This window comes from Lithobates pipiens, unplaced genomic scaffold (genome assembly GCF_037356315.1).
Source record: "Lithobates pipiens isolate NorthernLeopardFrog02 unplaced genomic scaffold, aLitPip1_a1.2 Scaffold_18, whole genome shotgun sequence".
NCBI classification, from domain to species: Eukaryota; Metazoa; Chordata; class Amphibia; order Anura; family Ranidae; genus Lithobates; species Lithobates pipiens.
In genome coordinates, this window is record NW_027507758.1 from 523,815,348 (window position 1) to 523,833,610 (window position 18,263).

Here is an 18,263-nt window from a genome sequence, read left to right on the forward strand (position 1 = left end):
AAAGCATTGTGGGAGATGTAGTTTACAGGAGGAAGTGACTCTGTTAGCTGGATCAGCCCTGAACTACAAGACAGATAATGCAAAGCATGCAGAACTGCCTGCTGGGAGGAGTGATAAAAGGACAGGTGCGGCCTGCTTTCACCATCTCTGGATGCTAGTCAACACATGCCAGCAGGAGGTCTGTGTGTGACCAGGAGTGAAAGACATCAGCCTATACAGCGGAGAGCCAGATCGCCCGCCTCTGAGGGATATATGGAGGACAGCCCTGCTATTCTAGCAAGCAGACCGGCCTGCACTTCAGAGCATCTGGAAGCCACCTGCACTTCAGTCCATCGGGAGCTTCATCAATGGATGCCATCTTCACCAGATGGTGATACCAGGAGGGGATTCCAGACAGAACCTCACAGCCCTTCTACTCTAATGTGGTGAGAGGGCACTGGCCCATTTCAGTAGAGATTACAGTATTGCTGAGTGAGTTCTTTCTACAGACTGCTGGTGAGACTTGTAAATCCACAGAGGTGAATGTTTTTTTTCACAGGCATCATACAGCGGGATTTGGGGCCTTGTCTTTTCCCCCTGCGCTGTAAGGTCAGTACTGTATTGCACTCACATGTAATGAAGAATCTACAAGTGGAGATGTTTCTTCAGTTGAGCCATCATCAGCACATCTTTTGTTCTACAGTCATTTCTTTCCTTTTATCTCTGTGTATTACCGTATATACTCGAGTATAGGCCGACCCGAATATAAGCCGAGGCCCCCAATTTACCCCCAAAAAAACTGGCAAACTTATTGACTCGTGTATAAGCCGAGGGTGAGACATGCCTGTCCATCCCTGTGTGTGTGTCCGTCCATCCCTGTGTGTCCGTCCATCCCTGTGTGTCCGTCCATCCCTGTGTGTCCGTCCATCCATCCCTGTGTGTGTGTGTGTCCATCCATCCATCCATCCCTGTGTGTGTGTGTCTCCATCCATCCATCCATCCATCCCTGTGTGTGTGTGTCTCCATCCATCCATCCATCCATCCCTGTGTGTGTGTGTCTCCATCCATCCATCCATCCATCCATCCCTGTGTGTGTCTCCATCCATGTGTGTGTGTGTGTGTGTGTGTGTGTGTGTGTGTGTGTGTGTGTGTCCAGCCTACCTTTGTCCCGAGCCTCCGTCCCGTGCCTTGCCTCCTTGCCTCCGTCCCGTCCCGTGCCTTGCCTCCTTGCATCCGTCCCGTGTCGTGCCTTGCCTTGCCCCCGTCCCGTCCCGTCCCGTGCCGTGCCGTCCCGTGCCCTCTTCGTCGGCGGCCATTGTAAAGTTCAAAAGCTGCGCCGCCGCCTTCGCCTGTGATAGGCGGAACACTGAATTTCCCAGCAGCCTGTGTTCCGCCTATCACAGACGTCGTATCATCCTCGTCCGTAGTACGAGGATGATACGACGTCCGTGATAGGCGGAACACAGGCTGCTGGGAAATTCAGTGTTCCGCCTATCACAGGCGAAGGCGGAGCCGGAGGCGCGGCTTTTGAATCAGAATGGCCGCTGTCTGTCTGCTCGACACGCTGATCGAGCGGGCAGACAGCGATGACTCGAGTATAAGCCGAGGGGGGCACTTTCAGCCTCAAAAAAGAGGCTGAAAATCTCGGCTTATACTCGAGTATATACGGTACAAATTACAGCAATATACTGCAGTTTAACCACCAGGCTAGCTGAAGATACGTGGAGTTTAAAGAACTTTCACCATATTCTTCCTTTATTAAGCCTTGTTGCTCTACTCACAAGTTGATCTCTGAATTATAGCCTATGTTGAGCCATTTGTGTATGTGTTAGATTTTACACTGTGTTCCTGAATGTAAAGATTATATGCTGCAATTTGTCTGTGTGTTGAGGCCTCGGTGGGAAAGTATTTAATATATGTTTTGAAGATATTGAGTACCAATCCCTCTGTGCATAGGTGCTTATAAGGTTATGGCTTCTGTATATGTGCATTAAGTGATAACTGTTGTCAGTCATAACTTGTGTTCATTCGTGCTCTTTATTGTGTTCCATTACTTATCTCAGTAAACTTTTCTGAGTGGTTCAGTGATATCGTGTGAGTTTCTTATTACTAACGTCACATTGCAGAATGGAACGCAAGGTGTCAGAGGTAAGAGAGGATCTGCAAAATGTATTCCGTTCCAAGTGAACTTAAAGAACAGAATTGCGTTGTGTATTATTATCAGGGTATTGCATTAACCATCGTACTAGGTGTGCCAGAGGGACTGGGACAGTTCTTTGGGGTTGAGAGGCAGAGTAACGGACTGAACCAATAAAAAGCAGCTCCTTTGGGGGTCTTGCTACATGTACCATATATATCAGCGTTGTATATACAGCAATCTTATTTCCCAAAACAATATTAAAGTCATGCATTTCTCTTTGTATCAGAGCCTTGATAATCGTTGCATGTAGTCTGCTGGAAATTTCTTCAAACATCAATGCATTTCACTGAATACTCCCCTTTTTTGGTGCCTTCTTCCAAACATGATTTTAGAGTTCAACAGACAAAATATATAAATTTCAAATTAGACCACAACCTGGCACAGAAGCAGAAGCATTAGGTCATCAACAGATGTAATGAGCCCCAGGCTCACGCAGTCACCAAGTTTTAGCAATAATTCTTGGTTAAAGTTTAACTTCACGCTCTTTGTGTCACCATCACTTGCCCTCTTATACTGTATTAATGCCGAATCATGGAATTATAGTTGGACATAATTAAAAAATGATTATGCGTTCATGGATAATCAAAGGGCAGGTCTGATGTCACTAACAGAATAAAATTATTTGGCTAGAAATCTGACTTCATCTTTCAGAGATACAAAAGCCAAGAAAACAAAACAATACATTCTGAGGAATGACATTTCAGTTTCAACGTGACAAAGTTTTATGAGTTGATACAATTTTTTCAGTGTGTATGAAGAATAAACACAAATAGATCAAAATTAGTAACATTCCACAATGTAGCAATGCATTTCTGTTATCCTGACGTAGTGGACCTGATCTAATAAATGAAGATTCACTATCTTATAGGAAACAAAAAAGTTACTTGTGCCTAAACAGCATTTTGCATTGATTTCTTCCTCCAAAAAAGCAATGTACTTCTTGACATGCGACTGTACCTAGTTCTGTGGCCTGATGGCTGTATATCTGCAGTGTGAGATCATCTGAGTCACTTCAGCCTCTGGCTGCTAATCTCAGGAGATTTGGAGTGAAATTTGATGGTGCTCACTGTTCTTGCTGGAGAAAAATTTATACCTCAGGACCTACAGTACAAAGATATCCATATTTCTGGTTTACTGTATTGTGTGTTTTACTTTTTGAATTTGGCGCCGTTCTCAGTCCCCGTGCATCGCAACACTCGCAGGGAACGGAGCACGACTCCATCATAGATTGAGTGGGGAGACATTGCAGGATCCTGGGGACAAGGTAAGTAAGCTGTACCTGGATCCTGCGATGCAATCCTGAGTATGCCGTCAGAAGGGGGTAAAGGAAATAGATCCAATTCTTACCGCTTTCATATGGAGGGGAGGCGCAGTTTGGATTGCTAGGAATACCCTACAGCTACTAGTTGTGAAGGGAGGTTTGGCTTTACTCTGTCTTCAAACTTATTATACTGCCTCGCAATTGGCACATGCACATTGGTGGTTTTACCCTGAAGCTGACAACGCGGCCACTGCTCTAGAGGCAGCCATCCTTACCTCCTATGAATCCCTCCAGAACTTGGTACACCGAATGTCCCTTAGGGGATGTGGTAGCAATTTGGCTGCTATGCTATGCACTCAGCTTCCCACTACCTACTTTGTGCTTCAAATAAGCACCCATTTCCATCTTAATGATATAATGCTTTCATGTTACCTTCCAATACATTCATTCCAGTGAACAGACTCAACCATCCTTCTACGTTCTCATCTCAGCCTGGCTGCTCCTCAGCCAGGCTGCCCTGGTTACCCATTAAAGAGACATCAACAGTAGTGTTTCCTTCTGCTTCATCGTCAGCAAGCCCCCCCAGAGAGCCCTTGACCAAAGCTTTTTATTTACTTTTCCCACCGGAAGCCACGCCCTGGAGGGTTTGCCTCCAACAGCTGAACACCTCCCACAAAGGGTGTGACCTCACAGCAGTAACAGGATATGAATGCCCATATAAGGACAATACAATACAAGGTACCAAACAATACCATACAAAACCAATGAACGATGATTATAATTCCGTTGATAGAAATCCTTAATATATATACATTGTTCCAGAGAACAATGTATACTTGGATAATTCATCTCTTGTGAATGGAAAGCCATCTACAGATGTGCACCGCCTATCTCCATATGTTGATCAGACACAGGAGAGACGATGTGCACACATCCGCACACAGCCAATGCCTACAGAGCACGCATATGTCCCCAGACGATCGTCTGTACAATGTACAGGGGCCCTTTTGCTGGTGGACATACCCCCACTCCGCAAACACCTTTCTTTCCAACCCCAAGATATTATCCACTACCTAACGGATCTCATCCAGCGTCAGTCTGCCCCAGTCAGCTCTAAAAGAGCGGGCTGGGAGAGAATGAACACAGGAGGACTCTTATGACAATACATATAATAAATACATCTAAAATTTCCACAACAGGGATGAGAGGACACAAACGTCCTGGCAATAAGCTTAAGGATCTTCAGGCTTTCTAAGATGTTGAGGTCAGACACACAATACTTACTCCCCAAATACCCCACTTTGGGGGAACCAAAGCTTACGAGAATTCTTCCACAGAACTGATGGATGGGTGGTGAAAACTATTATGCACTTATTTCCAGACAATACGTTCCGCTCATTTGTGGAATTTTGGAGAGTTTACGGTCTCCCCCGAATGGCCTACTTCATATACTTGCAGATATATGACACGGCTGCAACGCAGTTCGGACTTCATAATATAGTCATCCAACTTTACCCGCTAGAACGTTTACTGACTGATCCTTTTTATGCTAAACTTGTATCCACATACTATAGGTCGCTCTTACATTCCACAACCATTAAGCTCAGCAGCACAGTAAATAGATGGCGAGCTGATATACCGTGTTGATGGAGAACATCTGGCAGGAGGTTCTGCCTCTCCAAGGTACCCTCTGTCATCTCTTCTCGTGACAAGGTGATCCAGACTAAACTGTTGTATAGATCCTATTTTACGCCATGCTTGCTATATAAATTACACAAACTACCCTCTGCACTGTGCTCGTGATGCGGCATGGCTGATGGCACATTCTTTTATTTGATGTGGGAGTGCACTCCGCTTAGGAAGTTCTGGTTGGAGATCACGGCCTTCATCAGCGCCATAGCTCAGGTACCGAATATTTGCTACCCTTTGCGATGCTTGTTGGGGTATATTGATGATGAAGGACTATCTAAGAATGTACAAACCTTTATACGTATAGTATTATTCTATGCAAAAAAATCAATAACCATACATTGGAAATTTCAATCCTCCCCCACAATAGCTTTCTGGCTTACTATTGTTACCCAGGCTATATCATTATACAAGTTGACGTATGAAGCCAGAGGGTGTCCAAAATTTTTTTCAAAGATTTGGGACTCTTGGATCAGCTTTGACAGTACCATATTACCTGCTCCTTGATATGCAAACGGAGGCTATAACTCCTAATTAGGTCTCACAAAGAGATGCCCTGAATTCCGAATGGTTTCAGATGCGAGATAATCAACTTTGATTTGTATGTAGTCCTGTACCCACTGACTGTATGTCAGATACATGTATTCTACTGAGCATTGAGCAATGTTCGCTCCAACTATATTACTGTGTGTTTTGCTGTTTGTTGTGTCTTGTAAATAAATAAAAGATGTACCATTTAAAAAAAAAGTAATGACGGATCTGCTCTCTCATGGCCAGTTTTGCCATCCAGCTCCAAATGACTACTTTTGATGGCATGGAATTTGAGATGCAGAGGCTACCTGGTCAAGGGCGCTCAATGCAGGTAGTGGTTACCCTGTGTCAAGCCAGAGAGGTCTCCATGAATAAGACTTACCAGAGAATATGGGTAAATTATGCAAATCTCACGCAGTAAAAGCCTGGAAACCTTTATCACATAAACCAGCCAAGGTTCTGAAGTTCTGGGGCTGAACAGGAGCCTAGGATAAATTATGTATTATGTTTAATGCTCAAAGTTCAGCCTTGTTTGCACTTACAGGGGTTTAAGGAGTCCTTAGTCCTTTAGTGATGCAATTCCTAAAAAGGCTTGCATGAGGTTATAGACCTGCCAGGAAACCATTGTTCCCTTTGTGGGACTTGCTTATGGTCCTCAGCTCTATCAAGGCCTCATTTCTATCCTACAGAACTGGCTACACTCTGCAATCTAACCCTGAAGATCACATTTCTGGTTGCTACAACCTCTGTGAAAAGGGTGTTACTCAAGGAGCCTCACCTAACGTTCTACCTGAACAGAATAGTACTAAAACCCCAGTCTGCTTTTATCCATGGTGTGTCTTTCTCCTTCCACTTTAACCAGGAAGTCAATTAACCATCTTTCTTTGTTATGTGAGAGAACACCACCCCCTGGATGATGATCTAACTCTGATGACCTGCTTGGCAGCTACCTTTTCATTCAAGAAAGCTGAAATCTGTGCTTGGTTCAGGCATGGCTTAAGGCAGTGTCAGTCAGCATCAACACATAAAGCCGCCTCCTACATCAGGCATTGCAGCCCACGTTCTGGTTTATTACAGCCTCCCTGGTAATTTGGATATATACTTTATTTATCGGCACTGCCTCAGAGAGGACAGGGAGGGGCGGGATAAGTGCCGTCAGATTACATACAGGAAAATCTTGTGTTTATTTCACTGCATCTGTAATAGGAAGTCCCGTCTCCTGGGCTGCCATTGGACAACTGTTCTGTCTATCATAGGAGGCGGGACTTTGTATTTAAGAGGGCGCTGTGTCCTGCCACCTTCCTGTCCCCTCCGAGCCTGCAGATGGGCATTGATCAGGCTACACTGATGGCAATGGTAAGGCTACATTCATGGCACATGTGAAGCGGCATTCATGGCACATGTGAGGCTGCATTAATTACAATGGTAAGGCTGCATTGATTGCAATGGTAAGGCTGCATTCATGGCACATGTGAGGCTGCATTCATGGTAATAGTAAGACTGCATTGACTGCAATGGTGAGGCTGCATTCATGGCAATGGTGAGGCACATTCATAGCAATGGTGAGGCTGCAGATGGGCACTGATTAGGTTGCATTGGTGGGCACTGACCCTTATTTTGCTTCACAGTTCTTTATTTGAAATGTAAGCTTTTGCTGAAACTTCCCTCTTAAAGTGAAGGTGCATGTTATACACCGATAAATACAGTATATCCAAATAACATGACCAAGCTCTTCTCTTCATCACACACAGCCACAAAGGCAAGATCATTTTTGTTGGGCAGTGTATTAGTGCTCAGATGAACACACTTAAGCCTCATACACACGATAGGACTTTGTACAAACTTTCCCTTGGATTTTTGTACAAAGGGCATGGGCCCTGAACTTGTATTGCATACACACAGCAGGACTTTTTCAGCCAACTTTCACCAAATCACGTGTTTTTTCTGCTCTTTACCGCCATCTTTGGTGAACTTCTGTATTGTTGTCTGATCTTTTGCATTGGTTCTGAGCATGCCTGTTTGTACTTTGTACAAAAGTCTTATGGTTTTCTGTACACACGATCAGACTTTGCTCCATCGGACTTTTGTTGCCAGAAAGTTTGTCCGTTCGCACAGCCAACAAAAGTCCGATGAAAACCAAAAAAGTTTGTCTGATGGAGCGTACACGCGGTCGGATGTTGCTCCAAAACAGCTAATTTGCATATTTGTTGTCAAAAAATCTGATCGTGTGTATGGGCCTTTAGACCGAATTTTATTGGTTCAAAGAATGTCAGGTAAAATGGTCAGCCCTCACACATGTTCACTTCATCAAATCTGGCCCTCTTTGAAGAGGTTTAATTGTCAACCATCTAGGACAGGGGTGTCCAAACTTTTTTCAAACTACTGTTCACATGACCTTCCTATTCCAGAGAACTTACGAGTACATTCAACTAGGGCAATGCTAGCTCTGTGGACAGAGCAGTGCCGAGTGTCTCCTGAGGTTATTTGCAAGTCAGTAATATGGTCCTCCAGGACACCTTCATTACACTTCATTAGGTGAACCCCACTCATGACAGTAAAATTTGGATAATTCATTGTGCATACTTACGTTACTGACCATTACAAAATGTTTCTTGCACCCTCCTGTATGGCAACTTAGTTCCCATTTTATGCTGCCACGATGCGCCAGGAAAATGGAAAGTTGTATACTCACCTTTTCGTAATTTTCCTTTCTTGGTGCATCTTCATGGCAGCATACAGATTCCCACCCAAATGTTGAGAGTTACAGAGAATGCCACAAGCCGGGCCTGTCTTTGATTTATACTGTAGTTAATCAGTCCTATCAGGTTGTGGGGGCGGAGCCAGAACCATTTTATGCTGCCATAAAGATGCCCCCGGAAAGGAAAATTCCAGAACAGCCTTCACGGTACAGATTCTCTTTAAAGGGGGTTTACAGTTAATATTACATTTTAGTTTAACTGCTTCAGCCCCAGAAGATTTGGCTGCTGAATGACCACGCCATTTTTTGCGATACGGCACTGCGTCGCTTTAACTGACAATTGCGCAGTCGTGCAACGTTGTACCCAAACAATATTGACGTAATTTTTTTCCCTTGAATAGAGCTTTTTTTGGTAGTATTTGATCATCTCTGCGGTTTTTATTTTTTGAGCTATAAACATAAAAAGAGCGACAATTTTGAAAAAAACACAATATTTTGTACTTTTTGATATAATATACATCCCCATTTTTTTAAAAAAGCCCATTTTTTCTCAGTTTGTATCGATATGTATTCTTCTACATATTTTTGGTAATAAAAATCACAATAAGCGTATATTGATTGGTTTGCGCAAAAGTTATAGCGTCTACAAAATAGGGGATAGATTTATAGCATGTTTATTATTTTTATTTTTTACTAGCAATGGCGACGAGCTGCGATTTTTAACATGACTGTGACGTTATGGCGGACACATCGGAAAATTTTGACACATTTTTGGTCCCATTGGCATTTATACAACGATCAGTGCTATAAAACTGCATTGATTACTGTAAAAATGTCACCGGCAGTGAAGAGGTTAACACTAGGGGGCAATCAAGGGGTTAACTGTGTTCCCTGCTACGTGTTCTAACTGAAGAGGGATGAGATTTGCTAGGGGAAGAGATAGATCGGTGTTCATACTTTGTCTTAAAGTGTCCTGGGTCCCCCAAGGTCTAAATCCAGCACTGTTGCTAGTTCCTAATTTTTAACATGTGAGCATGTACACTGATATGTCTTGTGCATAAAAATATGTAAGTAATGATTTAGGAAACAGTCATGATGGTCCAAGAACATAACAATGAATTTTTCCTTTCTTAATGTCCCATTTATCTATTTTAACCTTTAAAAGAACACATTTGTTGATCTCCAGGTTCTGGAATAACAGTGCTGTATACACTTTTTCAACATAGGATGGAGTCATCTGCACCAGTAACAACAAAGCTGAGATAAGGAGTGGGGCTCAACAGGGCAGTGAAATAGGACTCCAGCACTTTTATGAAATGCAAAGAACCACAAAAGATCCTAAAAAAACAAAGCATAAACGGTTATGATGCAGGTACGTTTAAGTGATTTCTATTATGGCCCATCCTGGTCTCTGCCTAGATTTCCTTATAATATTAATAATCTGGCTGGTCGTACCATTGGGAAGATCTTGAAGTCTGCACACAGAAAGCAACAAAACCCATATCTGCAAAGAATGCTTTGGTGGCTCTTCCGGGAAGTCCAACCAGCAGCTGGTGACATAGAGAGTGCATGCAGTTAGTTTTACTGGATATTTCTAGTACAATGCATTGACAGCTTAACCACTTTCAGACCGGACCATTTTGCTGGTAAATGACCAGAGGTCTTTTTACACTTTGGCACTGCGCTGCTTTAACTGGTAATTGCGCGGTCATGCAATGTTGTACCCAAACAAAATTTGCGTCCTTTTCTTCCCACAAATAGAGCTTTCTTTTGATGGTATTTGATTGCCTCTGCGATTTTTATTTTTTGCGATATAAACGTAAAAAGACCGCAAATTTTGAAAAAAAATGATATTTTCTACTTTTTGTTATTAGAAAAATCCAATAAACTCAATTTTAGTCATAAATTTAGGCCAAAATGTATTCAGCCACATGTCTTTGGTAAAAAAAAAGTCAATAATTGTATATTTATTGGTTTGCGCAAAAGTTGTCACATCTACAAACTAAGGTATGTTTTCTGGAATTTACGCAGCTTTTAGTTTACGACTGCCTATCTCATTTCTTGAGGTGCTAAAATGGCAGGGCAGTACAAAACCCCCCCAAATGACCCCATTTTGGAAAGTAGACCCCCTAAGGAAATTGATAAGAGGCATGTTGAGCCCATTGAATATTTTATTTTTTTGCCTCAAGCGATTGAATAATGACAAAAAAAAAAATTTTTTTTTTTTTTTACACAAAGTTGTCACTAAATGATATATTGCTCACACATGCTATGGGCGTATGTGAAATGACACCCCAAAATAAATTCTGCTGCTTCTCCTGAGTATGGGGATACCACATATGTGGGACTTTTTGGGAGCCTAGCCGCGTACGGGGCCCCGAAAACCAAGCACCGCCTTCAGGCTTTCTAAGGGCGTAAATTTTTGAGTTCACTTCTCACTACCTATTACAGTTTTGAAGGCCATAAAATGCCAAGATGGCACAAAACCCCCACAAATGACCCCATTTTAGAAAGTAGACACCCCAAGCTATTTGCTGAGAGGCATGTTGAGTTCATGGAATATTTTATATTTTGCCACAAGTTGCGGGAAAATTACAAACTTTTTTTTTTTTTTTTTTTTTTTAACAAAGTTGTCACTAAATGATATATTGCTCATGCATGCCATGGGCATATGTGAAATGACACCCCAAAATAAATTCTGCTGCTTCTCCTGAGTACGGGGATACCACATATGTGGGACTTTTTGGGAGCCTAGCCGCGTACGGGGCCCCGAAAACCAAGCACCGCCTTCAGGCTTTCTAAGGGCGTAATTTTTTGATTTCACTCCTCACTACCTATTACAGTTTTGAAGGCCATAAAATGCCAAGATGGCACAAAACCCCCACAAATGACCCCATTTTAGAAAGTAGACACCCCAAGCTATTTGCTGAGAGGCATGTTGAGTCCATGGAATATTTTATATTTTGCCACAAGTTGCGGGAAAATTACAAACTTTTTTTTTTTTTTTTTTTTTTTCACAAAGTTGTCACTAAATGATATATTGCTCACGCATGCCATGGGCATATGTGAAATGACACCCCAAAATAAATTCTGCTGCTTCTCCTGAGTATGGGGATACCACATATGTGGGACTTTTTGGGAGCCTAGCCGCGTACGGGGCCCCGAAAACCAAGCACCGCCTTCAGGCTTTCTAAGGGCGTTACAGTTTTGAAGGCCATAAAATGCCAAGATGGCACAAACCCCCCCCAAATGACCCCATTTTGGAAAGTAGACACCCCTAAATTTAGGGGTACACTAGTGAGACTAGGTAATAAATGGCGGGTGCCCTGAAACTATAAAAAAATAACTAACCAACCAGCGTCACCTGTAACAGTTATATGGTGATCACTGGTGAAAGGGTTAACTAGGGGGCAATTAGGGTGCTTTATGCGGTAGTATATGGGGGTCCCTGGCGCTATAAAAAGCTGCAGCGAACCTAAATACCTACCTGCCTAACTAGCGTCACCTGTGACACTAATACAGCGATCAGAAAAACGATCGCTTATTAGGCTGGGTTCACACTGGAGCGATGCGGGAACGCCACGAATGCGCGGCGGGTTCCCGCATCGCATGCCTCCCGGCGGCAGTTCACACTGCCCTATGCGAACTGCTGGGAGTGTCAGTGAAATGTTACTGACACCCCCAGATCAGTTCGCATATCGCAGTGCGATCTGCAAACTCGGATCGCATGGTGTGAACACCCATGCGATCCGATTCTGCTGCGGGCCAAAAAAAGGGTCCCGTGCGAATTTGCGGCGGGTGCGGCGGGTGCGGCGAATGGCTGAACTCGAATCGCACAGAGATCGGATGTGATTTGCACTGCAGTGCGGTGCGAATCACATCCGTTCTCATAAACCGCTGCAATGTGAACCCAGCCTTAGTGACACTGGCGACGGGGGGTGATCACGGGGTTAAACCTTTATTGGGGGGGTTAGGGGGGTACCTTAGAACTAAAGGGGGCTAACCCTAACTGCCCTAACAGTTATTAGTCACAAATGACACCCGCCGGGTGATCAGGGGGTTAAACCTTTATTAGGTAATAAATGGCAGGTGCCCTGAAACTATAAAAAAATAACTAACCAACCAGCGTCACCTGTAACAGTTATATGGTGATCACTGGTGAAAGGGTTAACTAGGGGGCAATCAGGGGGCTTTATGCGGTAGTATATGGGGGTCCCTGGCGCTATAAAAAGCTGCGGCGAACCTAAATACCTACCTGCCTAACTAGCGTCACCTGTGACACTAATACGGCGATCAGAAAAATGATCGCTTATTAGGCTGGGTTCACACTGGAGCGATGCGGAAACGCCGCGAATCCGCGGCGGGTTCCCGCATCGCATGCCTCCCGGCGGCAGTTCACACTGCCCTATGCGAACTGCTGGGAGTGTCAGTGAAATGTTACTGACACCCCCAGATCAGTTCGCATATCGCAGTGCGATCTGCAAACTCGGATCGCATGGTGTGAACACCCATGCGATCCGATTCTGCTGCGGGCCAAAAAAAGGGTCCCGTGCGAATTTGCGGCGGGTGCGGCGGGTGTGGCGGGTGCGGCGAATGGCTGAACTCGAATCGCACAGAGATCGGATGTGATTTGCACTGCAGTGCGGTGCGAATCACATTCGTTCTCATAAACCGCTGCAATGTGAACCCAGCCTTAGTGACACTGGCGACGGGGGGTGATCACGGGGTTAAACCTTTATTGGGGGGGTTAGGGGGGTACATTAGAACTAAAGGGGGCTAACTCTAACTGCCCTAACAGTTATTACAGTCACAAATGACACCAATGCAAAAAAAAAAAAAAAAAAATGACATTGGTGTCACTGTGACTGGGGGGCAGGGGTAATTGGGGGGGGTGATCGGGGGGTAAAGGGGGGGTGTGAGTGTGCCTGGCATGTTCTACTGTGTGTGTGAGTGTTGGTGCAACTTACTGATCCGCTCTCCTCCGTGTCGGAACGAAAAATACCGACACGGAGGAGAGAATACATCACTTCCTCTCCTGTGTTTACATTACAGGAGAGGAAGTGATGTCACCGGGGATTTCTATTCGTCGGGAGCGATCGCGAGGGGGTGGCCATGAATGAATGGCCGTCCCCTCGTCCGGGATCGCTCCCGTACGAATACCGACCGCCGCAGGCACCGGGCGGGGGCCCGATCGGGCCCCCGACCCGCGGGAGGCAAGGGACGTACATGTATGTCCTTATGCCTGCCCGTGCCATTGTACCGACGTACATCGGCGTGCGGCGGTCGGCAACTGGTTAAAGAAAGTTTAGCATAATGCTGTACACCAAATGTTGTTTTTTCATGCTAATCAAGTGCAAACTCTTGGTGTCTTTCCCATAAGCCTCTCTAGACCATATCTCTCGACTTTCTAAACAGTGAGTAGTCTAATGCTCTTGAAAGTAAAGCCAGTACGCTCTTTGTCTACCTGACTCTTCTTTTATTCAGCAGCTGCTTTTTAGCCCAGCACTAGAGATATGTGAAATAGAACAAATACAAATGCATCCATCTGTTCTGTGTCCTGACATATTTTACTCTGGATAACAAGCATGTGTCTAAGACTTAGCAGGCAGAGAGTTTACTGGCTTAGATATACTGACAATTTCAAAGGATTGACTATTCTATGAGCCCACACAAGTTCATGTATTAAAGATTACTGCAAAAAAAAAAAAAAAGAAAAAATAGTTTTAAGTATAGGTATAGCCAGGGCGTTTTTTTCTCAAACAATAGGTGCTAGAACTCAACCATGACAACACCCCTCCCTCACACACACCCTCCAAATAACATCAAATAGTGGGTGTGCAGTGGCGGAATTATAGGGGTCGCTGAGATTGCCAAGGCAACTGGGCCCCATGCTGCAGGGGACCCTTGAATATCTCAAGGAGCGGGCGGCTGAGACTGAGCTCCCCGATCTTCAGCTGAAGTGTAATCGGCACTGTGCGGTGAGCTCGAAGTCATCACAATGATTATAACTAAAGTGAAAGCACAGTGTGTGTTCTTTGTCTCCCCCTACAGTGCAGTACCCGGCAGGAAGAGGTAAGATAAAGAAAGCACTGCCGTTTTTGAAAAGACTTCATGTATGTGTGTGTGTGCATGTATGTGCATGTGTGTGTGCATGCGTGTGTGCATGTGTATGTGTATGCGTGTGTGCATGTGTATGTGCATGTGTGTGTATGTGTATGTATGTATGCATGTGTATGTGCGTGTGTGTGTATGTGTATGTATGTATGTGTGTGCATATGTGTGTATGTGTGTGCATGTGTATGTGCATGTATATGTGTGCATGTGTATGTGCATGTGTGTAGATGGCAAGCGGGTGGGGGGCACACTGGTAGCATTCAAGGGCACACTAGCAGCATTTGATGGCACACTGGCAGCGTTTGGCACAGTGGCTGCAATTGATGGCACAGGGGCAGCGTTTAATGGCACAATGGCTGCAATTGATGGCACAGTCTCTGCAATTGATGGCACAGTGGCTGCGTTTGATGGACACAGTGGCTGCGTTTGATGGACACAGTGGCTGCAATTGATGGCACAGTTGTAGCTTTGAGGGCACAGTGGCATCGTTAAATGGGCACAGTGGCTGCAATTGATGGCACAATGGCAGCATTTGATGGCACAGTGGCAGCGTTTGATGGCACAATGGCAGCGTTTGTTTGGCACAGTAGCAGCGTTTTTTGGGCACAGTGGCTGCGATTGATGGCACAGTGGCTGCATTTGAGGGTACAGTGGCAGCGTTTAATGGCACAGTGGCTGCATTTGATGATTTTTTTTCTAAATTTGTTTGCGCCCCCAAAAATTTTGAGCACCACCCGAAGCTGTTTAGATGTATGTATGCACATTTTATGTATGCGTGTGTGATCCTGCCCCCCCCCCCCCATATGAGAGCTGGGCGATTTTCTAAAAAAAAAAAAAAAAATCTGTCATTTTTAAAAAAAAACTCGATTTACAATTCAGTCCTGAGGAGCTGCGGGCAGGAGTTTTCAAGCGAGGCCGCGGCTTCCTCCTAGTCCGCGGGTCCGGCCTCACGGACTAGGCTGAAGCCGTGGCCTCACCTAAAAACTCCCGCCCACAGCTCCTCAGGACCGGTGCGGTGTCATTGCCGATCCTGGTGAAAAAAAAAATCTAAAAAAAACGATTTGCTGAAAATTTTAATCGGTTTGACCTCTCAACTCGATTCAAGATTCAAACCGATTTTTTCCCCAGCCCTACCCCATATGTGTACAATCAGAACAGTTTTTTTTTTCTTGCTTGTTCAAAGTACCAGCAAAAAAATGCTGTTCCTTTGAAAAGCGATCTGTGCTTTTCAGAGGCATTTGACATCTAGTAAAGAGGCAATATGTTGCCTTCTGACCACCTGTTTTAACCCCTTAATGTGATTGTAAAGGTTTGCGTTTTTTTTGTTTTTTTTTAATAACAAACATGTTTTACTTACCTTCACTGTGCAACTCGTTTTGCACAGAGTGGCCCCAGAGTGGCCCCGAACTTTGACTTCTGGGGTCCTTCTGCGGCTCTCGTGGCTCCTCCTCTTATCAGATAACCCCTTAGGAGAAGTTACCTGAATTAACAACAGGCTATTCATTTTGGCTAGAGCAAATGCAAAGGTACAGTACAGTATATGTTCATGTATATGTAGACACCTCTTTCACATTACTGGAAAAGCAACTGATTTAAAGGAAAGTAGGGCCAAAGCTCTTTTTACCCTACTTCACCTGTGGGTCACAGGTGTGCACTTTGTTCTGCAGTCCCCTGACCCGTTTTCAGCCAAAAGTGGGCTAAAATCCACTGTCACCTGACATCGCTCAGCCGGTAATGTTGGGATCCACCTGATACCTGGACTGGTAGCTGGCTCAGCCTCTTAGTGGGCTGCTGAGATGCTGAGCCAACCAGTTCTGCATCCTGCACAGCCCGGTGCGCCATTGAGCGCTGGAGGGACACAGCACAGAGCTTGGACTGACCGTCACCAGCTCTCTGCTCACTGAAGACCAAGATCTGAGCAGTAAGCAGTCTTTGATCTCTCAGTTTTTAGAAGTGTCAGACAGTTGCAGCATTGGGGCAATGCTGCATCCACCTGGGTGAGTATGATTGTTTGTTTTTTAACCACTTCCTGCCCGCCATATAGTAATATGAAGTGTGAAAAGTTGATTATCAGCGCAACCCCCCCCCCCCAGGATGCCCACCCAGGACCACCAGGGTTGCCACCCATGGCCACTAGGGATGCTGACCATGAACCACCAGGTATAAACTTTAGCAGTGCCAATCAGTGCCCATTGTAGATGCGAATCAGTGCCCAGCAGTAAATCCTGCCAGTGCCTCCTCATCAGTGCTGCCTATCAGAGCCATCTATCAGTGCCCATCAGTGCCACCCATCAGTGTCCATCAGTGCCACTTATGAGTGCCCAGTGCCCATCAGTGCCACCTATGAGTGCCCATCAGTGCTGTATATTACTGCCTCATCATAAGTGCTCATCAGTGCCACATTACCAGTGCCCATTAGTGCCACCTTATCAGTGCCCGTCAATGCAACCTCATCACGCCCATCGGTGAAGGAGAAAAATTACTAATTTACAAAATTTTATAACAAAAACAAAGAAACATTTTTTTTTTTCTAAATTTTCAGTCTTTTTTCATTTGTTTAGCAAAAAAAAAAACAGTGGTGATCAAATACCACCAAAAGAAATCTCTATTTGTGGGAAGAAAATTATAAAAATTGTGTTTGGGTACAGTGTTACATGACCACACAAATGTTAAAAGAAATATGAGCAAGATATTAGGAAACTAAAAATCCCACTCCCTCAGCGCTCATGGTAAGTGCTAAACTATAGCTGCTATATTACTCAAAAATCTCAAATATGGTGCCAAAGACAGTCACCAACGGTGAACAATACAAAGGCACTAGCAGCGCTTTATTTAAAAAAACAAAACATAAACATAAAACTATAAGTATGAATTTAAAATGTAATACAAAACGAAATATATGTAAATATCAACCTACACACAGTAAGAAACATTATAGTATATATAATTACTTTCAAACCGAAAGCATAAATACTGTATGTTATTTAAACTCAAATCACTCTACCTATATATTTCTCATATTCAATAGGCATATGTCTATTCATATATTTGGTCGCAATACAAATGCAAGAGACCAAAAAAAAAAAATGTGTTACATATACCAGAAACAAAAAAAGTCCATCAATGTTTCAATAATAATTCATAGTCCGCAAAATTACTGCAAGCAAAAAAATGTAAATAAAAATGTGGCAAGTGTTGGTAGCAGATCATTCAGAATCTCAGTAGTCCACCACCACACCTCCTGTGCAAATCCCTATAGGTTATGCACTTACCAGAAATACCTGGTTCAAAAGAACATCTCTTATCAATAGATGACCGATCGTATCTTCAGCTCTCACATATGACAAGGCATTGGATATATCCCATCGGTTATATATTAGTCAATCTCTCCGATGTCTTTGATGCCAACCCGTCTCCACCACGATGATACATTTCTTACAAACCCGGCCAGCTTAACCTTAACACGAGAGCTTTAGTAATGGATGTGAACAGCTGAAAGGCCCCTCTCACATTCCTCGCAAATGTTATTTAAAGTGCGACAGTGCTGAAAGCTAAAAATCTGGGCATGAAGGAGGGAAGTGCCCAGTATTAAAGTAGTTAAATACCGCACTTCTTTTACCAATTCTATACCTCCCAGCATTGTGATAAGGGAAAGAATGACAAAATGCAAAGGCAGCCTGAGAAAAAGGGGGCTGTAGCTTGTGGAAGTGGGTTTTGTTAAAAAAAAAAAACTGTAAAGGGTAGCTTTAACATATTAACCATGATAACATTGAGCCCATTTTGGACAAAAC

At 44.1% G+C, this 18,263-nt stretch overlaps 1 long non-coding RNA gene across 1 annotated transcript in view; it reads right to left on the reverse strand.

Annotated features, from left to right (window-relative positions):
- LOC143990249 (uncharacterized) overlaps positions 1–17,915 on the reverse strand; it is a 40,102-nt gene extending 22,187 nt beyond the window's left edge. The window contains exons 1-2 of the long non-coding RNA XR_013277245.1: positions 17,745–17,915; positions 9,814–9,908 (exon numbers count right to left, since the gene is read on the reverse strand). This is a non-coding gene — a long non-coding RNA (uncharacterized LOC143990249). The remainder of the gene's footprint in view (positions 1–9,813; positions 9,909–17,744) is intronic.
- Between the last annotated feature and the right edge of the window lie 348 nt (positions 17,916–18,263).